A 23316-nucleotide genomic window follows, 5' to 3' on the forward strand; every position below is an offset into this window, starting at 1 on the left:
ACAGCTGTGTGTGAGATGAAAGTGTTGCTTGTGCTATTGAAACTGTATTATCCAAGTCTTTTCATATTGTTGACTCTGCAAACCATGTCATTTTAACACACTATTATTGTTATTGTTATTTCTTCATCTAAACAGTTACTAGTATGTTCCTACCACTTATTAACAGAATACTTGATTTGTGCCTCTCCCTCTAACATTAACACCCAAAGTCTTTTTTTTTTTTCATTTCAAATTCGTCATTCACCATGTGAATTCTTGAGCTATGACTAAAAACATGGTCATAACTCAAGCAGCACATTTTGCAGACTACATGTCAAGGTGTCCTTGGGCCACGACCAGCAAAAATAGCCTCTCATTTTTCATTGGTGTGTGATCTTCAGCACTGTGGAAAAGTCTCAAGCCACTCCTTATTTCTTTGTATTTTGCTTCCAAGGAGCCAGACTTTCTTGTAATTTTTCAAAGTGTTCTTGAGCAGTAGTTCTCCAGGCTTTCTGAAGGTCTTTCAAAGTTCTTCTCTCAACAATACCACTTCACACATTGATATACTGAGATGTTGGCATATCTTGAAATGGTGTGAGGTATGTCTTCAAAGAAAAAATAGGAAACTAAGGGAAGTGGAGGACAATGGATGGGTGTAATAACAGCAGATGAACAGAATCTGAAAGTCTTGTCCTCAAAAAATAGGAAAAAATCCAGCTGGACCTGGAACAAGATCTTGGAGATGCATCTGACACTTGAACATGGCTTTCGTAGAGCTCATTCTACTATAACAGCTCTTCTTAATAATAATGGATTGCATTTATATAGCGCTTTTCAGGACCCCTCAAAGGGCTTTACAATACCACTATTCATTCACTCTCACATTCATACACTGGTGAAGGCAAGCTACAGTTGTAGCCACAGCTGCCCTGGGGCAGACTGACAGAAGCGAGGCTGCCATATTGCGCCATCGGCATCACCAGTAGGCGAAGTGTCTTGCCCAAGGACACAATGACCGAGACTGTCCGAGCTGGGGCTCGAACCGGCAACCTTCCGGTTACAAGACGAACACCCACCTCTTGAGCCACGATCGCCCCAGTGTCCACTGGCATTTTGATGTCAAGTGGTGCAGGAGAACATTCTGTTTTGCTGCTGTTGGACCACATGGATGATACTTTAAGCGCTTTGAATGCTCAGAAGAGTACAAAAGCGCTATATAAGAACCAGTCCATTTATCATTTACCATTACTGTTGCTCGTCACATTTTGCTCGATGGGCTGAGATACTGGGTGGGTGTAACTTGGTTTTCTTTGGACTGGTTGGAATCATACCTTGTTCTGTGGCTGTTTCTACAGGTCTTCCTCCTCTTCTCTTTCCTGTGGTGTATTGGGGCACTTCTTGTTTCTGCTCCCTTTCCAGCACATTTTGATCAACTTTAAGGGCATTTTTATCACTTCTATGCAGATGACATCCAATTACATATCTCTTGTAAACCCCAATATGTTTCTAAGCTACAGATCGTGAGTGGTACAAACTCTGTTTGCCTCATATACTATATTTCTATGTGTTTTTGCACAGAAATAATTTGTTCATCCCGGATTCTATTTGTTCCAGATTATTATAGGTTTGGTTTTTAGTTTAGTTACTTCTAGGTTTATATTCAAATCTCTCTCTGTCATACACTTCTTTTAATTCTACTTCTACCCTTTGTTCTGCTTCCCACCCTGTGTCACACACAATTAAACTTCGTATATATGCCACCAGTTGTTTACCACAAACTTATATCTAACTTAGTTAGATTATCTATTTAGCGTTCCCAGTATTCTTTGTATTTTTTTTGTTTTTCATATTATTTCATTGAGTTCTCATTAGTTTGATTTGTTTCCTCCCTTTAAAAGCAGATCTGAAAAAATCCCACCAATCATCCAAAGTTTTACTGCAATAACAAGATTTGAAAGGACAAAAAAATCAAAGTGAATTTACTCTTTGATTACAAAATGTTAAAATTATTTGGCAAATGACATCAATTTTGTGATTTTGCCTCTTTGCCTCCTGCTGCGTTTCCTCCCTTGAGATGCTCTATTAACAGCTGCTTTCAGCTGCTCCTTGTTCATGGGTCTTTTTCTCCATTCAGTTTATCTTCAGTAACTGAAAAGCATGCTCTATTGGGTTAAGCCTTCAAGGTCAGGTGACCAACTTGGCCTTTAAAGAATATCCCTAAAGAAACTGTTAAACAATATGCTGTGCCAATTTTGAATCTGAGCAGAGAGTATTGTCTTGTTTACGTCAGAATTCATCCTGCTACTCCTGCTCTAGTTGGAGAAATTCTCTCCAGGAAATCCTATAATGGGCTTTATAACAATAAGATGGACAGACAGACAACCTGAAACAGGATCATATTGACCACAGCTAAAAATGGTGTGTCTGAGTGCCATATGACATTGGTGAACTTTTCCTTTGTTTGCACCTGACAGCAAAAAACTATATAAAACATGTCCATGCTGATAGCATTTCTTTACCTCAGCATATTTTACCTTTGGACCACTACTTTATTTAATCTGTCTTTTATGAGATTCTTCTCTAACATGTAAATGATAGCGTCTGAAAATTAATCTGAGACCAATCCATAGCTATTTGTCAAAGGCCAGCATTACATTTTTGAGATCATGCATGCCATTCTCATCATTCCTCACTGAAAGAAAGACAGGTGCAGCCAGAGTAGCCATTAAGTATTAATCGAGTGTGCTCCCTCACAATTTGAAATCCAATTGACTTTTTGTAGCACGGTGGCAGGAAGAGGGGGATAGAAGGATCGCTCTCACTGTTAGGAGAGACAGCTGTGTCTTGAACTGCGGCACATATCAGTGGCGCTTTCAGATGACAGCAGCCCTTGGCGGTATGTAGTGTTCACCAGGAGCAATTACAGTTTTATATGCCACCATATTTCTGTTCAAACTCTTATTTTAAATCCTTCTGGGGTTTTGATGTTGATACATCGAATTGATCCTGCATAGTCGCTGTTCGCATCTCAAACACACCAAAGGACACACTCTGAAACATGCTGGCAGTAGTTGTATGAAAAGAAAATAAATCTTCACTGTAGCTTTGAATGCTCTTAAAATGAAATTAAATGGAAAAATAGTAGTAAAAACTAGAGACATTAAAATAAAGGAACTCATTCGAAATATACAAAAATAAACTACTCTTTTGATTACTATGGATTATGTGAATCTAAAAGATGGGAATAAACACGTGTAATATTTAACCTGTACAATGCATGCAGATGCTCAAGCATGTACACACATGAACATAAATCAGAGCTCATTCACTCATGCTCTAGGCAAAGTAAAATCCCTTATCTTCTAAAAGACATTGCATGCAGTAGTATAATCCTCAGCTCTTACCATCACAAGATATTACCCATGATAAAATGTAGCAGTTTATCATATAGTTGCACCTGCTAAGACTAAAATAGTGGTAACTATTGAACCAAATGCAAACATTCACTTTTAGTAACATTAATAAAACCAGTTTTAATATAAGTATGCATAAATCATATCATGTGCCATGTTTGTGACCATCGGTTGATGTGGACGACATTGAGATCAGCTTATCTGCTGGAATTGTGGCTGACCTTTACTTTGCGGCCTCCCATTCAATAAGTCTACTGCCAGTTTAAAGAAACACATCCGCTATGAATCAAAGCAGCTGATACAAATACTGATGTGTTGGTGTGATTTGGCATTACCCCTCACTTTAGTGTAGTATCATAGGCCATTGGTAATAGCTTGGACATTAAGAAGGAAGGTGATGAATTAAACATGTTAAATTAAAGGTTTGCGCAGCCACTCTCCATAACCAACAACTTTTAACCAGTGTGCCCTTTGCAAAGCACATTAAAAGTTCTTGTAGAGACATTCAGTGGAATGTGAGCCTGACCTATGCGACTGATACATAACACCGAACACTAATCCGAGCTAATTTTTCATGTACTACAGTCTGGTGTTTTACCCAGTTGATGATGAAATCTGTGGTTAGTAATAACAACATATCCAACGGCCCGTTTACACCTTCACTGCATTCTTTCTTTCCCCATCTCATTCCAGTGATGCCTTCATAGTGTGGATGGAAAACAAACTGAAGTATAATTTTGAGGTATTCAAAGGTTACATGAAAAACTGGGCAGTTTGATACAGTTTAGTTTAAGTTAAACTGGTTAGTTTAAGGTATTCGTTTTTAGTTGGTGAGGTTTACAGTAATACACTGTGTTGGACTGGTGTAGCACAGGCTGTGGTGTTTGTCGTCGGGCATCAATTAAAATTTAAGTTCATTTAACACCAGCTTATATCTAGAATAACTTAGTTGTCTAAATCCACAAAGAGCAGTGATTTTCAGAGCAGCAGCAGCACAACACAAAGAAAACAAGTCTATAAAATACAAATTAGTATGTGACTTATTTAAAAGTAACTCTTTTCTCCATACTGAACTGCTACACCTGCCAAATCCATTTTAACCCCTACGTGCGAGCCATATTCGGCACCTCTGATGCACTTTCAGAGTGAGAGAATATTAGTTTTTTGCATTGCATTGTTGTCAGCAACCTTAAATTGTCATGTTTCCTCGTAAGTGCTTGCCAAGAGTGCATCGCTTGTATTATAACTGTAAAATTTTACAACTATGGTTATGATTTTTCTTCCTAAATTACTCTGCTGTGCAAAATGAAAGAAGCTGAAGCAGTGTACCACAAGCTTTTCATAAATGCAGGTACACGGAAAACCTTGCAGTCTCTTAGCAACATCAGCGCAGGTAGACCTTTACAAAATCAAGATCCATGAGTCTGCTCTATATGTAATTGTAATATATCTTGCAGCACCCTTGGAAAAGATCCACTGCCAGCGCTCAGGCACAGCATTACAGAAAGGGACAGTACAGACTGGGAGGAGAGTACACTGAATGAACTCAATGAACTGAGAGTCTTACAAAGCCGTAAAAACAAAAGAAGGTGTCATGATATCGGTCCTCGAAATGATGATGCATGACTTCTGTATCTGGGCCATCAGTTGGTGATTGTTGTTAGAAAGGATTCACCAAGTGCAGGGACAGATTCTCTAAAGGTGTTATTATACTCATATCTGCAGGTGCATTACGGATCAAATTTTAATGCCTTTTGCTTTTAATTTGATACAGATGAATACTGCGGCAATCGTTTGTCCACCACCTTGCTTTGCCTCTGTGTATCACATCACTGATGAACAGGGAAGCTGCATGTGTGCGTGTCTCCCATTCATCTGGTGAGAAGTGCAGCTTTGGGATTTGCAGCTTTGACTCTCTGCATTATAGGACAAAATTTGCCCATATAGGTTATGGGAACGCTAGCGACTTAGCTGGCTTTGGAAAATTCTCCCAAATGGGCCCAGTTAACACAAGTCACATCAGCTGATTCACTCACTCCGCGGTAGGGCCCCACATCTGGTCTGCCCTTGAATGACACTGAGGCAAAATCAACTGAATTCGAGGACAACTCGGTCTCTCTCTTTTATGTGTCAAGGAGAGAACTCCTGTTGCATCCAGTCCTGATTGGTCCATCAAGGTCCCAGTTGCCAGGCAACCATCCAGCGGTGTATGGGGCCTAGCTGACAGACAGCTGCTAATGAAGCTGAGGTGGTGGGTAGAGTGAGAGTGCTGCAGAAAAGGGCTATGCAACCTCTTTTCTCATGCCTTACACATCTTGAACTACACCTGCAAGCCCCAATTACACTGGTGCTCATATGCACATGTAATCTCATTTACTTCCTGCCCATATTAAGAGTGTATCAACAGTCACGTCTTACACAGCCCCACCTTTTACACCATCTCCCTAAGCATCCTGTGACTAATATTTACGCAGAAAAAAACAGGAGCATCATACTTATATGCTCACACAAGGTTTCAGAGTGCAAAATAAGTATTTTTTTATTTTGGAAATGGAGGTGTAAAGACACAGATGGCATCCACGCAAACATGACAACCACAGTGTTGATTGCTGCACATGAGTCACGCTCAGGTCACACATACAGATCCTGCACAGCAAATGTCCCTTCCAATCTGTTTGGACACACTGGGAATTCAATGGGAAATAAGAGTTGCAGTCATATATTTTCCATTTATTTCCAAAAGCCACAATTTGTCACAGTAAAACACTGGGCAAATGGGGTGTGTACATTTTTTTAGACACGCTAGTGCATGTAAGACCAAATTTTTCTTTATGTTTCTTTAAGCTTGAAGTCCTGTAACAGTTCATGGGTGTAAAGTTTAGTGTTGCACTTTACTGTGTGCTTCAGTGCTCTACATGCTGTCACACATTTTGGTAATGCCTGAAAAAAATACACCATTTATGTGCGTGTAATGCACCCTTGCTATGCCCCTCTGCAGAGCCTTTAAGGTGCCACTCTTTGTATCCACTGGAAGAGCAACTCTATAGTGCAAGACCACTGTGAATTGTCACATCGCCCGCTCAAGGTGCAAACGACCGAAACCTCGCATCTCTGAGCAAATCTCAACGCACCAGAGTCTTTGTTCCAACCCGTGGTGAAAGCAATGAAGCAATATGAAGCAGTTCATTTAGAATTGCATTAAAACAAAAACACACACACTTGAAAACATACAAAAAGTTGTACTTGAAAATGTGTCTGCTGTTTTCAATGGCAGTCATCTTTTAAAGAGTGACAAAGTCCACATTTGGAGGTTGAAGAGAGGGCGGTGATGAAAGGTACAAGTTTTCCAGTCAGCAAATATTGGTTTGTGTCTTGTTTGGGCTTTGGTTTTGTTTAATTTTAACTCAGATTAATTTTGTTGGACTCACTTAGTTTTGCTTTTGCTTGTTGGATTGGTTTAGGTACAAAACGCTTCTTGCTTGGGTTCAGAAGAAGACAATGTTCTGGTTTAAGTTCTGTACTTTTTAACCCTTCCTGAAAAAATGAAAGTTACCCACTGCATTCAAACGTGGCGCTAATGGGTCTTTACCAACATTCATATGTATGAAGAGAGCCTCATTTCTCCAGTGTGTGACATCATCAACAGTCTTTGTTTTTTGGTGGCCCATCTTTGCCATGAACATCAGTGGTTCCAACTTAGCTGCAGAAATTCTACTTCCACCTATCTTCAACCAGCACTAGTCTTGATTTGGTGGAAATGTGTGGAATCAGGTCTGGGCACCGGCGCCATTGCAGTGGGATATGCAATATTCAGTGTGAATGAGAACCAGCTAGAAAAGTGATCTCAGTGCAATCAAGGTTTGGAGGTAATAACATAGTTATAATGGCATCACAGTAGGAAAAAAAATCAAATGTATTTAATCTTCCTCAGTAGTTCTGGTAGCAGTCACAGATGACAGTCACAGATGAATATATATCGCAGTGTACATTCGAGTGGACTATATAGCCACATGACAGTTAAAGAAAGTACTTGTGATGAACACAAGGAAGACCAAAAAAGCGCTGGATGGACCGAATCAAGGATGATATGAAGGCTGTGAATGTTACACCAGAAGACGCCCTTGATAGTAAGAAGTGGAGGAAAGCATGCAAAATCCCCGCGTCGTGGGATATAAACCGCTAGGAAGAAGACTTGTGATGAACACATGTGGATCATTTTAGGACAGTAGTCAAATTCTATTAGTCTGCTGCTGTCGTTGAACACACCACTTTTGCTTCTATCAAGAAGAGTTCTCTCAGGAAAGTGCAATTTCTTGTTAATACAATACGCACAACATGAAATAATTATAAAAAACAACTTATAATACATGACAAAATATTGTACACCCCTGTGTAATTGCACAGACAGCTTTTGTTTTAATTTGTAAACAGTCAGCGAGCACATTGCAGTCATTCTGAGTCAGCCTGCACCCATGAATGCAGCTCGTCTGTGACATGTCTCTTTGGTCCAGTTCCCAAGTTTTCAAAAATTATGTATTATCTGTTAGCTCCACAAACCATGAAATACTAATGGTATGGCTCCCGCCACGCATAGCAAACTGACCGTCTTATTGCAGTTTTAATGCAAGTCTTATAAAAGATGGCAGCTGAGTGTGGTCATAGACCTGCTCTCTGTCTTCGAAACAACAACCAACAAGATGTCAAGTTCATTGCACGTCCAGTAGCTTTGGTTTGTGCCTCAGTCTCAAAGTGCTGATTTCTCCAATGTGACCCTCTGGTGGAGCCTGATTTTAATAACAGAAAAACATGTTAATATTTTTCAAACTGCTCCAATCATTTGAGAAAAGATATTTCGGTAAACAACGCGAAGCGGATGGATGCTGTAGTGGTGGAGGGGCTGAAACAGCAGGCTGCGATGCAATGCAGCAGGGGCACTGTAATGTCACAGGGAGAGAGGGGAAATTTTGCAGCTTAAATAGACCACCAAACTGGAGGGTATGTTTGATATATCACGCGAGGAGAGACGAGCGAGGAGAGAGTGATGTTGCAAGGGTATGACACAGCACAGCTCTGGTTGTTTGCCTGAAAAACTAGTACGAAATCGAGTATAAAATCAAATTAAAGGATGGCTCTTAATCTTCTTTCTAGTACCTACTATATGCCAACTGTGATTTTGATGCACCATTGTTTTTAATAGAAGCTAAATATATTGATTATGTTCAGTATTATTTCTGTCTGCTTGTTAGACCCGTCCCCTTCCGCGTTTTGAAATCTGCACCACAGACACCCAGCTTGTTGCATTATGTCTGACATCTTCCACATGCTATGAATCCTGATATGTGGAATAAACAAGATTTTCTGGTCCCTTGGTAGATATGATCCTCCCCTCAAGGTCCTCCAGCAGCATCTTCAGGCAACATCTGATTGATGGCGCTCCATTAAGGTTTTATGAAGCCAATGTCAGAGGGCCGCGTACTCTCACCTGCAGCGATTCTTATATTTCGGACCACATGTCTGCCATGTCATGGGAATATGCAGTGAGGGAAGAAATAGTTATTCTATTAAGAGAAGCTTGTATTTTTTTTTCTTTTCTTTTATTTACAGATGAAAATTCATCAAAGATATTTCAGTGTTTCTATACAACTACAAAATATAGCCCCCTGATTGTCTTCGAGCTCTTAAACTCACTCTGACTTCCTATCTCACAGATAAAAAATGACTTTTTAAATTGTATAAAATGCCAGAGTGGCCCCTACCCTGCTGGCTTGTATTATATTGTCCTCCTAAATGTTGCGCTCTCGTTTTCATAGGCAAAGTGTCTGGGTCCTGCTCAGAGGCCAAATAGGCATCGCACATAAATAATTCAAGCTAGCAGTAGCAAATGCAGGATACACTTAGTGTCCTGAGAGACCGGAAACCAGTACGTCTCACCAGTGCAAGACTGGTTATTGAGAATGATGCAATGGAAGAAGCTTTGGCGTCTTTCTTTGACAGTACATGAGTTAAATATTTTACTGATAAAAATCTCACGAGTATATTCATGGCAAATATAGAGCTATGAATGCATTTGAGGGTTGTAATTGGTTGGGGTTAAAGAGCTAGATGCAGTGTAGCCTGGTACTAGAATTGCTGTTTGAAGGCAACTAGGCATAAGCTTTTCATGTCAGAACTGCAGAAATTAACAGCCTCTTGCTGTCCCAAGGGATTGATGAAAGTAAAGGTGGGTCAAAACATCAAAACATCCACTTTAACTGGATGAAAAGATGACAGAAAGAAACTGAAACTGAAGAAAACACTGACGGGGTATTGAATTAATCACTTAATTAAGTGACTTGATAATTAGGAATCATCTATAATGCCAGGGAATCATTCCTTGAATGTGCTGCCAAACAACTTCAGTTCCCCTTCAATGGACCTAAAACTATATCCCTCCTACAGCTTCAGCAACACTGGGCAATCTATTTAGTACTCTCAGCGGAAGTATAAATAACCAGACCAGGCGGGCTGATTAAGTCTTCTAGAGAGTGGAAAAATTTTGTATTAAATAGAAAGGCTAATTAGAAGGAGCCTTCAGGCATGAAATGGGAGTGAAGCCCTGTACAATCTGTGACTCTGTACATGCATGCATACAAAACTGCTGTCGACATGTAATCAAGAGATATCACTCCAGATGGTGATCAGCAGTGGCAGTAAGCAAACAACCAAGTCACTGTTTATTGATGTTTAATTAACAGAGCCCTGTAGACTTCCAGGTGACTAGAAGAGTGTTTTTTTTTTCTATTCAAGGCTTCAGCAGTTTTTAAAGGTTAAATTACAAACATGTTATTTAACCTTTTGTGGTCAACTTTCATGTAGAGACAAGACTTTGTAAATCAAACACACATCAGAAGGGCATCAGAACCGAAAGATTAGAAGCACTTCTCAGGTTCGGGATCATGCCCAAGGACACTTCTCAAGGACACTCAACCACCAAAATTTCAATTAGTGTATGACCTGCTCTGGCTGCTGAGCCACAGCCCCTGTGTGAAGTGATTTCATTATTTTCTTTTTTTCCATAATGAGGGAAATAGGTGCAGGGGAACAGAAGGCCAGGAGAGATTAGATGATGCACGGGAAAAGGAAGGCTTCTCAGTCTTTTTGAAAAGCTTACCTTGTAACTTAGAACACATCTAGATGGATATAGATATGGACTTAATTAATTACACACTGGGGAAATCCATGTTACAGCAGCACAGGGGTCAGAAAAGAAAAGTGAATTAGAGATATATTAGAAAACAATCCATCCATCCTCTGTCTTTATCAGAGTCACTTGGGGGCTTGAGCCTATTCCAGCTACCATAGGGTGAGAGGTGAGGTACAGCCTGGACAGGTCACTAATCTGACTCAGGGCTAACACAGACAGACAAACAACCGTTCACACTCACATTCACACCTATGGGTAGTTTAGAATCACCAATTAACCTGTCCCCACTAACTGCATGTCTTTGAACTGTTGGAGGAAGCTGACATTCCCAGTGAGAACCCATGGGGGAGAACATGTAAACTAGAAAGGTCCCCACAGAAAGGAACCGGCCAGATGGTGGAGTCAAACTCAGGACCTTCTTGCTGTGAGGCAACAGTGCTAACGACTGTGACACCAAGCTGCCCTAGAAAACAATGAAAATAGAAAAAAAAAGATAAGGTACAACAACAGAAACATGCTAAAAATGTAGAAATCAATAAAATACAGACTGTACTATATGCAATAAAAGAGATGTCACAGATAGAGTAAAAAGTTGCGCTCTTTACCAGTTTAGCAAGTTGTTTCCTCTTCTTATTCTATTTCAGTTATTCTGTTGTAGATTTGCAGCTGTGCTTGGGATTGTCCTGTTACATGACCCAATTCAAGCAAAGCAAGCCCAAATCATTGCCCCCCTGTTTGTTTTTACCAAACATGGAACTGTGCATTATGGCATATTCCAAACAACCCGTAGTTGTTCAGTCGTCGTCAAATTGGGCTGTCATAAACTTTTATATTTAACATGACAACTGAAGCCTGTAGACTCTGAGATGTAGCTCTTGGGCCTTTTTTAATTACTAGGAGTAACCAAGTGTAATTACTATGTAATTACCAATTACTATGGGTCTAACCTTGGGCTTGGGGTGAAATGGCCAAATGACCCTTTGCAGATTAATGGGCAGCAACAATTGTTTCTGTCAGATCATTGATCATTGTGAATGCTCCAAACCAGTGAACTGCCAAAACTTCAGTTTTTATAAGGGTGCTCACAGTCGCAGAAGACAAATTAGTTATTTGATTAGCAGCACCCAGCTGCTACTTTCCTTGAGGTAATAAAGGTGTACTTAGTTTTCACAAGACTGAGTCCTGTGAAAACTTCCTTCAGCTCTTTGAGTTGTTAGCTCTTTGAACTTTTATTTCAGTCTTTAGTTCGACACTGATTTCCATCACTACAAATGGAAATCAGGCTCAAAGATGATACACCAGTCCAGAGGGCCTATGCTTCTATCCCTAAACCCCTCTACAGGGAAGTGAAGGAGTATATTCAAGAGCTGATTGTCAAGGGAAGTCACAGTCACCGTATGCTGCTCCAGTCATTTGCGTAAAGAAGAAGGATGGGTCTTTACGTTTGTGCATCGATTACCGTCTCTTAAACAACAAGACTGTGCCAGATAGACACCCACTTCCCCGGATCCAGGATCTCACAGACTCACTCGGTGGTTACAGCTGGTTCTCGATCCTGGATCAGGGTAAAGCTTATCATCAAGATTTCATTGCAGAAGGCTCAAGGTACCTGACGGCATTCACGACCCCGTGGGGCCTCTACGAATGGGTGAGGATACCCTTTGGACTGTCGAATGCCCCAGCAGCCTTCCAACGGAGCATGGAAGAAATGCTTGACACCCTCCGAGACGAGTGCTGTATCCCTTACCTTGACGACGTGCTTTGTTTTTCCAAGTCGTTCGACGAATATGTTCAAGTGCTACAGAAAGTCCTCCAAGCCCTACAACAAGTCCCGTCCATCACACTGTCACCAAAGCCAACTAGAGGCAGAGCAAAACACACTCAGCAGCCTTCTCGAGCCCTGATACAGTGGAATAAAGAACACCAAGAGATCCTCGAGTGCTTGATCGACATGCTCACTCAGCCACCAGTGTTAGCGTACCCTGACTTCACCCACCCTTTTATATTGCACACAGACGCATCCCAGAGGGGCCTTGTTGCCGTCCTATATCAGAACCAACAAGACAAGATGAGGGTGATTGGGTACGGGTCTCGCACGCTCACACCCGCTGAACAAAACTACCACTTGCACAGCGGAAAACTAGAGTTTCTCGCCCTCAAGTGGGCAGTTTGTGACAAGTTTAAGGATTACCTCTACTATGCTCCACATTTCACCATTTTTACAGATAACAATCCCTTGACATATGTCCTCAGCACAGCAAAGCTCAACGCAGTCGGACACCGTTGGGTCGGACAATTGGCAGATTTCCACTTCAACATCAAATACCGGCCAGGAAAAGTAAACATTGATGCAGATGTGCTGTCACGTTGCCCACTTGACATTAAGACGTTCATGGGAGAGTGCTCAGAGGAACTGTCAGAGGAAGCCGTATGTACAGTTTGGGAAGGGAGCAGAAGAGCGGAGCAAGGAGACGTAGCATGGATTGCAGCCCTTAACCTCACCGCACCAAACCTACCCGTCAAAGAACCCCTACAGTCAATCAGTCATGACCAACTTGTACAATCGCAGAGAGCAGATCCAGCAATCGGAAAAGTCATTGACATGGTAGAGAAGGACATAAGACCAACAGAAGATGACAAGGCTGACACTAACACAAAGAGACTGTTGAGACAGTGGAGTCGGCTGCACATGGAGAATGACCTTCTCTATAGAAAGACTACAGGACGCAAGCAGCTGGTCCTACCTACTCTCTAAAGACAGGTCGCTCTTACACACCTCCACAACAACATGGGCCATGTCGGCGTGGAGAAAGTCTTGAACCTGGCTTGAGAGCGGTTCTATTGGCCTTTCATGAAGAGAGAAATTGAAGAGTACGTCACAAGGAAGTGTCAGTGCATCAAGCAGAAGAAGCCAACGACACACGAGAGAGCACCCATGGGTAGCATGACATCCAGCTCCCCTCTTGAGCTTGTTTGCATTGACTTCCTGAACTTAGTCTTGTAAAGGTGGGTTTGAATATATACTGGTTGTTATGGACCATTTTACCAGGTTCGCACAAGCGTATCCTACCAAGAATAAGGCCGCAAAGACCACGGCAGACCGCCTCTTCAACGACTACATTCCCAAATTCGGCTACCCCTCCAAGCTCCACCGCGACCAGGGTCGTGAGTTCGAGAATCAGTTATTCAAGTCCCTAAGAGAACTCGCAGGCGTTGGTCACTCAAGGACATCCCCCTACCATCCCCAATGCAACGCTACTGAAAGACTGAATCGCACCCTGTTACAGATGCTGCGTACACTGGGAGAAAAGGAGAAACAAAATTGGAAGAAACATCTACCCCATGTTATCCATGCTTACAACTGTACCAAGCATGAATCGACTGGCTACTCTCCATACTACCTCTTGTATGGTCGACACCCTCGTCTTCCAGTGGACCTTCTCTTTGGTCTCATGACAGAAAACAACACTGAGACACTACATGTGTATGCAGAAAGATGGAAAGGGAAGATGACAGAAGCATACCGCATTGCAAATGCAAACAGTCAACAGTCAAGTTCCGAAGGCAAAGCAAACTATGACAAAAGGTGCAAAGGAGTAAGGCTACAGACAGGAGACCGAGTCCTGGTATGAAACTTGAGTGAAAGGGGGGGGGGCCCTGGCAAACTGAGACCCTACTGGGAGCAAATGGTCTACATTGTGAGGGAGCAAGTGGGCGACAACCCCGTCTACAAAGTGAGTCCAGAGGCGGGAGGCCGTCCTGTTCGCACCTTGCACAGGAACTTGTTGTTACAAGTAAACGACTTGCCAGTGGACATTATCCAAAGTCAGGCTACAAGACCACACAAGAGAAACAAGAAGTCCACCGGAAGACCAATGACACCAGAGCTGAACCCTGACACAACTGACTCGGAAGAGGGTGAGCCATTGTACTGGCTTGGTGTACCCAGATACCCTCGAGGGGGGCATTCTCCAGTCACACCAGTTCCAAGTGGAGCGCAACGGAGCTCCGGTCCAAGTGAACTAGGACAAGTCTTAAGGGCACGTGTCCAACCTAGAAAAAAAAGTGCCATGGTTCCGGAAGAGGATCTAATCGTGTTAAGAGACCCAGACCTACCTCAGCTAAGTGACGATCAGGAGATGCCTCAGGTTCAAGAAGAAGTTGACGTCACTGAGCCCAGTCCTGATCCAGTAGAGGTTCCTGACCCAGAGCCGGAACCTAGGGTGGAGCCAGGGGATGACATCCATCCAGAGCCACCATCTCATCTTAGGCAGTCCAGCAGGCAGAGACGTCCCACCACATTCTTCACCTACCCGTCCTTGGGTCAACCAGCCTATCAGGCTCATCCTGCGGTGAACACCATCAACGTCCAGCCTTCGCCATATCCTTCCCTATACTACCCTCTTCTCTACTCCCAGCCCCCCACCCCTCTCCCCTTACCCTTAGCCCTTACTTACCTGTTTCATATGTTGTTCCTTGCTATTGAATCGAACAGAAATCTCAGGAAGAAGGATGCCTGAAGTCTAAGGACACCTGGGCAAGAGGAATATTACAGGGACTTCTGTAAAAAAAACTTTGTTAGTTTAAAGTTTTTTTTATAATTCAAGTTAAGTGTCAGGAGCCACTTTTGCTGTTGGGGAGCATGTGGTGAACACAAATGTGCTACCACATTTTGGTAAATTTTATTATTTTTAAGAAAAATATATGCCAGCAATTAAGACAATTATTATTTTACATTCATTACGTGTAGTCCATAACAATTGAGGAGAGTAAAAGTGAGAAATAATAAGCGGAACTGTTGACACTGTAGTCATTCACCCGCGGTTGCCTAGAGCGGACCTACTTCCTGTCCTCTCAGACGCAATTCGGGAAAAGATACCAGTGCTCCTGTGATTCTTTCTCTGAGACTCTACCTTTATTTTTACAGGTCAGTATCGACTTAAAAATACAGTGTATGAGGGTTTTGTGCCTCGTTCTACTTCTGTGTTTACTGAGAGTTATGCTGACACCGCCGATGTAACCTTAAGTGGGGTTTAGTTGAAAGTTATGGAAGCGCGGCACCGCAGCGATGGTAAAGCCGAGCGGCGCAGCCCCAAGTCTCGCGAGAGTTACCGCGAGAATTCGCCAGCCCGCGGGATGTATTTGAACTTGGTAAACTCCATTTAACAATCAAATATGTGTGTGTGGTGCTCCAATTTAACTGTAAAGGCACTGACATCAGATTATTCGAGTTTAAAATATCTCATATACTCTTTATGGTTCAAGTGATGTGGAAATGTTAAGAATAAGCTAAGAATGAATGTACATGTATGTTATTACATTGCAAAGTAATACATTCAGGTGTGTTTTGTCTAATCTAGTAAGATTTATGCACTTATATCAGATTTGTGGATAAGCTATTTTGAGTTTGCCCTATATGTGAGAAAGAGCAATAAGACGTTTAAGGCATTATATGGTATCTGCACTGCTGATGTAAATGAGTGAAGGAATAGTGTAATTAACAGTGTAAACTGGAGAAATGTAATTGTAACATGGTAGACTAATGTGCCTGTGTTAATTCAGCTCCATATTATTGTGTGAAGTTGCACTGGGTTGGGAGTGGTTTTGTGTGTGTGTGTGTGTGTGTGTCACATTTTTGGTGAGCAAATGGCTGGAATGGGGTTGGACTAATTAGAGGCAGGTGTACTTGATTGCACTGATACACTGGTCTACTTATAGCCCACACTACAAACACTGCTGTGTCATTTTGTCTCGCTGTGCAGGTATGTAATGTGATGAAATCAGATATGTTTGGGATGGATGGGTTTTGCGCTATGAATTTTATACTGAAGGTGTCATTTTGTCTCTCTGTGCAGGCCAGGGCCTATTATATGCCACAGCCTAAAGGCAGCAGAGTTGCAGAGGCTGGAGTGACCACTGGCTATATGCTTGCAGGGTGGTGGGCCTCCAAGGACAACTTCTAACCCTGTTAAAGGCAACACGTGGAGTGCAACTGGCCGTGTGGCATAGCTGGCTCTGGCCTTGGGACTGTGTGTTTTTATACGATTCATAAATGGGACACTGGACTGTTTTATCTTTTATCTCTTGATATTTTTTTGTCAATAAATTATCTTTTAGAATTTTATTGACTGTCATCTTTTTGCCCACGACTGAGACGGTTGGTCAGACCTAGAATCTTTCTTTGGGTGTGTTACATAATGACCATAGATACATATATTTGCCAAATGCCTTTTATTTACCTTTTACAGTTATTGAGCATATCTGACAAGTGAAAGCACTGGATGTAAATTATATTTGTTGTTCTGAAATAAGAGACAATTCGGGAAAAGATACGAGTGCTCCTGTGATTCTTTCTCTGAGACTCTACCTTTATTTTTACAGATTTGTATTCTTTTTGTTATTGTGGTCTTCACATCTGGGACCCGTAACAAACGCTTTCACTCCATGATTAAGGATTTTTGCTAACCAAGCATGTATGAATTGTAAGACAACATGATTACCAGTCATGCCAGCATAATGGTTTTGCCAGGTTTTTAAAAATATAGCAAAGAGAAGTACCAAAAAAAATCAGTCCTCATTGTCAGAGGATAAAATACTGTCATTTTGTCAAAGATGCTGGCTTCTCACAAACATGCAGAAAGTTTCCATCGGTACTAGTCCCATGACTGACATTTGACCACAATGAGTAAGCACAAGATTTATATTGCAGGTTTAATTTTTACTAATACTGCAGAATTTTCCCAAACCAGTTATTCATATTGTCATGGTCTGTGGGAGTGTCTGGGGTTTTTCCACCTGTGGCTGCTGGTCTCCTGTCCACCCCTTTGGGGTGGAGCTTCCCGCATCTCATCTGTGCCTCGTCAGCAAACAATCAGCAGGACGGCTTCTTAAACCAGTGCGACTTGCTACTCCTCGCCAGTGCATTACCGTATGTGATCCACGGTGATAACTAGGCGGCACTTGTAAAACCTCCTATACCTGTTTTTCCCTGTGTAACCTTGTTTTCCTTGTGTTTAGAGGTTGTCGTTTCTCATGGTTTGGACTCACCTGGACATCTGTTTCGCCTACTTGCCTGCCAGCCCTATGGTCTGCCATTACACCCAGACACCTTGGAAACTCTCATGGACATCCCTCCTCAGAGCTTTCAAAACCCAGACCTGCAAGTAAGGAAAATAAACTCACCAGCTAACATTTCTCAGTCACTGGCTCCTTACCCGTACTCCTTCTCTGTCTGTTACAGAATCCTCTCATTCCTCTGTCTCTCGCCGTGACCTATTCGGTGACCCAGTTTTGTAGGACCACCCTTCCCTGTTCCAGTTACTTTTTTCCCATTGCCCTTTCTAACTAGGGTCCAAACAGTTTCTGTTACAAAATAAACACTCTAGTACATAGTTCTACGTGTCTTTGTGTCTGCATTTGGGTCCCGTACCAGACTGTTATACAGTTGGTCAGGATGCTCTCAGTGGTGCAGCGGTAGAGGATGTCTGAGGACAGGTGGTTCTTCCTCAGAGTCCTCAGGAAGAAGAAGCGCTGGTGAGCCTTCTTGACCAGCTTGGAGCAGTTGGTCGTCCAGGTGAGATCCTCGGAGCTCCTAAATTAAGTATAAAATAAAGAACTTAGAAAAACTAAAGAATGTTTCCCCAGCAGAAAATGTTAGATATATATTTCAAAAAATAATCCTTCCATCTATTATGGCAAGAGTGAAAGTATGTGGCATGCTGGGTAATATTAATCAAAAACAATATAAGACTGACTTTCTTTAAGCAACCATTACGTGTTTATTTTCTGGTGTTTTTCTCCAAATCTCATAGACCGAAACTGTCTGGCTTACAACAGTGATTTTCTTTTTTTTTCTTTTTTTTTTTTTTTCTCTGTCTTTCTCTCTCCAGAGGTCTCCAGAGCTCTGCTTGCTGTCTGTTCCAAGAATCTGACAGATACCCTGGGCTTAGATTACTGCCTAGGATGCCTTGCTATCAGTCACTTCCCAGTCTAAACCCCAGTGTTCCTCTGCTATGAGCCTGGCCTCACTCCACAGATGAAATTCCAAGTTTGATTCAATCAAGGAAATTGACTCTGAACTGCTATTCTCATCACAGTCACCGAAAACCAACCGTGTGATTTTCAACCCTTTAAAAGAGACATTCTATAAAATACACTCCTTTAAGATTTCCATTGGTCTTCTGTTTGTTGATACTGAACGTATTCAGCAGTTTTACAAAAAAGAAAACTTCACAAGTAATAATGGATTGCATTTATATAGCGCTTTTCGGGACCCCTCAAAGCACTTTACAATTCCACTATTCATTCACTCTCACATTCATGCACTGGTGAAGGCAAGCTACAGTTGTAGCCACAGCTGACCTGGGGCAGGCTGACAGAGGCGAGGCTGCCATATTGCACCATCGGCCCCTCTGGCCAACACCAGTAGGCGGTAGGTGAAGTGTCTTGCCCAAGGACACAACAACCGAGACTGTTCGAACCGGCAACCTTCGGATTACAAGACGAACTGCCAACTCTTGAGCCACGATCGCCCCAGAGTCAAGTCAATTCAAGGGTCAGAAGAAAGAAGAAACATTTTATTGTTCTCAATATTCTCCCTTAATCATAGCAAATCAAACTCCACTGCCACATTGTATCATTGCATTCATATGATGTTAAATTATAAACCTCTCAGTCTCCTGCTTTGGCCTAAAGAGTCCCCTGACTTTGCAGTGATCCAAATAGTTGGCTGTTATCCATGATTTTTAGCCAACACAGTGCAGAGATTGCAGCTCGCTCAGGGAAAAAGACATAGCTCTGGGGATGGGATGAAATCGACTTTCTCCTCATTAACAGCAGGATAACATATAGAGAATCAAAGGTCAGCCAGAGTGGCCAAGCTGAATGTCAATAACCCACACCGCATAGACACCCCTAGTGAAGCCTGTTAAAGAATACACAGCATACCTTTCGAGATTGCCTCTGATGACACGACCACAGCTTAGGAGCAAATCTGTAAAGCCAGCTGTTCAGACAGATCAAACCAGGTGATTTCAGTGAATCTAGAAGAGCAAAATTGCACAGCCTTCTGGGAGATCCGAGTCCTGTGAATATGTACAGTAGACAAGAAGAAGTCAGATTGTGTGCGCTTATCTGTTCACCTGTACATATTTGAGTCCTCATTTCAATTTTTCTTTCATGCTTTGCTGCCCCATGATTTATTCATGACTACTTTCTGGTGGAACCATCCTCCCAGGAAGGCCCGGAGGAGAATCAATAGAGGCTGGCAAGAAGAAAAGCTCTCGCTTTTCTTTTCCAAGTTTATTCTCATCTCTTTTTTTGTGGATAACTTATTCTATTATATCAGCTCTCAGATGCAGAATACCTTAACTCCTACTTGTAAAGTCTCCTTCGGCAGTTTCTTGATAACCTTAATGTAAAGGCTTTTGTTTGCAACCCAGACTGAAGACTGCAGTCAGTAAAATTTAGAGTTGAGGGGTGCTATCTGTCGTATCTTGAGATAGTTGTGGTCTGAGACTGTGATGATTTTTTTTAAATTATTATTTTTTGGTTAAAGCTGGCATTTGAAAATTACATGTCGGTGTCAATAAAGCCATGTTCACACCTTAACCTTGAGCAATTTTAGGAGAATTCTGTGTCAGATATTTTCCACAGCTGCCCTTTCGTCTGTCTTTCTTGTTCTGTCATAACCTTCTTTCCCTGAAGTAACTGAAATGAAATCATTGCATTAAACTAAACAGAAGCATATTCATAACCCAGTCTGTGTCATTTTCAAAATGCATGAAGAAAATGTATTCATCTGAACGAAGTCTCTGATAGAGCAAATCCTTTGTGGAATCCCCATAAAACGAATATATTGTAAGCTTGTGATTTTTGGGTATCCCCAGTCCCCACTGCTGTCAGCATGCATTGATAGCAGTCATTTCATGCCTCTGTTGTTTCACAGAAAGCACAGAAAATGCTTGCTGTGAGAAAAAATGGTGAACTACTGTCGTTCTTTCTTTTATTTCATATGCTGCTTTGATTTATGTAAGGATAAATAAGACAAATAGACATCAGACATTGAGGTTTTGCTATGAGTTGGCAAAAGTCCCCTGTGTATGAAAATGAGTAGGCAATAGAGCCTGTCAATTTTATCTCAAACATCACACGTAGTATTGATTGCAGATATGTATTGCCATCTATCCGCAAGCCTATGCGTGCTTTATTTTGCCAGGCTGGTAGTCTAACATACCGAAGATGGACAGGTAGACAAGCAGAGCGTCCATCAAATTAGGCAGAGCAGACAGAGATGGAATTCGAACAGCTGTGTTATTGATCTGAGACTATGTTCGGTGACAGCTTGTCAACTTGTGAGACCAGCGCTGAGATGGACAGCAAGGACACTGCATTTCAGAATATGAGTATGTGTGTGTTTAAAGAAAGTACTATATATTTATAAAGGTATTATTTCATTGGGATGAATAAGAAACTGAAACACAGTTGAATTATTTTGCAGCTGAACACCAAACATCAGTCCCACACTTACTTGATTTATAATGTGAGCTAGTAACAAGGAATATTTTTACAGCCTTCACACATGCATAAGCAACACTTATTAAGTAAAAGCCCAGCTTTCAGTCCCATTTCTATGTGGAAAAAGTACTGATTCTGCCATAAAGAGACTCTGTGAAGGAGTGAGTCAGCACAGTGGGTCATTGTAAAAAAGAAGGCTTTAAACTGTGTAGGCTCAGGGGCAGGCAGAGAGAATTGGAGACATGACTAAACTGGAATTAGGAAGGAGCTCTTGTCTGGATCACAGTAGCAAGGACGGAATAAATGTACAGAATTAATATTTAAGACACATTCCATAATTCAGCCCCACTGAAAAATTCACCTGGCATCCAAAATATGTCTGTCTGGATTTAGCATAGCAATATTTTAATAGCTGGTGGTAGTGAAAGGCAGATATCCCCCAAATCTAAACCAGTCTTAACTCTTTCTATAATCAAACCCATCTTAAACACCAACAACAATGCCAAAAGGTCTAGAATTCTCAAAAAATATAATAAGGACTAAAGCTTAGTATAACTAAGGTGGTGATGAATGTTCCCTCTAATTTTTCATGTGTCTGAGCGAACACACAAACTCCCTGAGCGATCCCTTGGACCACTGTGAGCGACATCAGACGTGTGCACTGTGGTCACGCCGGCATCGAATCCATCCAAGTTACACGGTTTATTAAAATAATCAAATTACATCATTTACATTTATGTCAGACTACTTTTAATTAACTGCTTTAGCCCACTTACAGTGAAAATTAAAAAAAAAATCTAGTCATTGACCTGTGTAGTATGTTAACACAATTGGAAGTAAAAATAACTTGAACTCCAATTTTGAGAAAACACAACTTACTTTTTTCTTCTTTTTTTTTTATAAAGCTCTGACTTGTATTATGAGTCTGAGTCTGTGGTCTGGGAGAGAGTCCTGTAACTCTCTGTCTGCAAAATATAGTATATAATGACCAATGCTGGGCAATTAATTATATAGTTACTTCTTCAAAAAAGTAACTCAGTTTGGCAAACAACAAAGTTTTTTGCAGCTATTTTTTTTAAATGCAGCCAAGGCATTTTTTTAAACAAACATTTCAAACTATTTACAGAACAATCAGCTGTTCTGCGTCAAATTTGATGCCACACAAATCATTTGTGCCACTCCAAAAAATAATTTCTGTCCACTATGAGATGAAGGAGAACAACAGCCTGACAGGCCTGACAACAGGAGATGTATCACTGCTGTAACACCTGTAACATTCAGCAGTCGCCTCATTGTTCTGACACACACAACAAAACTATTGACTACACTACACACTAACTACACAAGATTTGCGCTAAACGTCTCAAATCTCTCACATCTCAAAACACCGCCGTCACTCCTAAAACTTCCCCCCATTTCTTAACAACTTGATGCCACGTTGCCATATCATTTTTTTGATTGGTCGACATGGTACTTTTTTGGACGAATAGGAAAGGGAGAGGGGGGTGGAGTTTGTTTTTGCTCACAGGCGAAGAGCGCTTTCAAGCCTTTTTTTCTTATAAAACGCAGTTTTTACCGTTTCTTCCTGCAGTAAATATAAACAACGATAGTATTGAGCAAGGAAACCAAACAGATATTTTTATCGTAACTCTGGTTTTACGTGGCCTATCAACACAATTGATATATATATGCTGGCAGCAGCGGTATTAGATATGGGCGACACGGGCGGTTGCCCGGGGCGGCATCGTGGTGGGGGGCGGCATCACGGGCATCGGCAAAAAAAAATAAAAAAATGCTCGTACTCATGCTGCCCCGATGCTGCCACTGTATACTGGTATAAAGTCCACACTTTTTCCGTCTATTGTTCCGTCTGTCCTGCTCACATCTCCAATGGCTGTCCACATGTCATTAACGTGGCTTCACTCCACATCAGCCACGCCGCTTTGCTAGCTAAAACACCGGTGTCTGCACATAAGGACGCTGTCATATATGGGCTCAAAATGTGGTCATAAATATTTTGTACTTGTAAAAAAGATTTGTATGTGTAAAAAAGATTTGTATGTGTAAAAAAGATTTGTGTGTGCGTAAAAAAGATTTGTATGTGTAAAAAGAATTTGTGTGTGCGTAAAAAAGATTTGTATGTGTAAAAAAGATTTGTGTGTGTAAAAAAGATTTGTGTGTGCATAAAAAAGATTTGTATGTGTAAAAAAGATTTGTGTGTGTAAA

The 23316-nt window shown here is 41.5% G+C and overlaps 1 long non-coding RNA gene across 2 annotated transcripts; it reads left to right on the top strand.

The window, feature by feature from the left end:
• Positions 1-15432: 15432 nt before the first annotated feature.
• On the top strand, positions 15433-18892 carry LOC147310189 (uncharacterized). Of its 2 annotated transcripts, XR_015125691.1 has the most exons (5): positions 15435-15502; positions 16431-17503; positions 17593-17738; positions 17816-18148; positions 18465-18892. It is a non-coding gene; the product is annotated as an uncharacterized LOC147310189 (long non-coding RNA). The 2 variants fall into 2 exon arrangements; XR_015125692.1 differs by lacking the exon at positions 16431-17503 and having other exon boundaries at positions 15433-15502.
• Positions 18893-23316: the final 4424 nt, after the last annotated feature.

This window comes from Aulonocara sp. 'chitande type north' Nkhata Bay, linkage group LG17 (genome assembly GCF_057382095.1).
Source record: "Aulonocara sp. 'chitande type north' Nkhata Bay isolate Kocher_YH1m ecotype deep benthic linkage group LG17, A_spYH_male_GT1.1, whole genome shotgun sequence".
In the NCBI taxonomy this organism is placed as follows: Eukaryota; Metazoa; Chordata; class Actinopteri; order Cichliformes; family Cichlidae; genus Aulonocara; species Aulonocara sp. 'chitande type north' Nkhata Bay.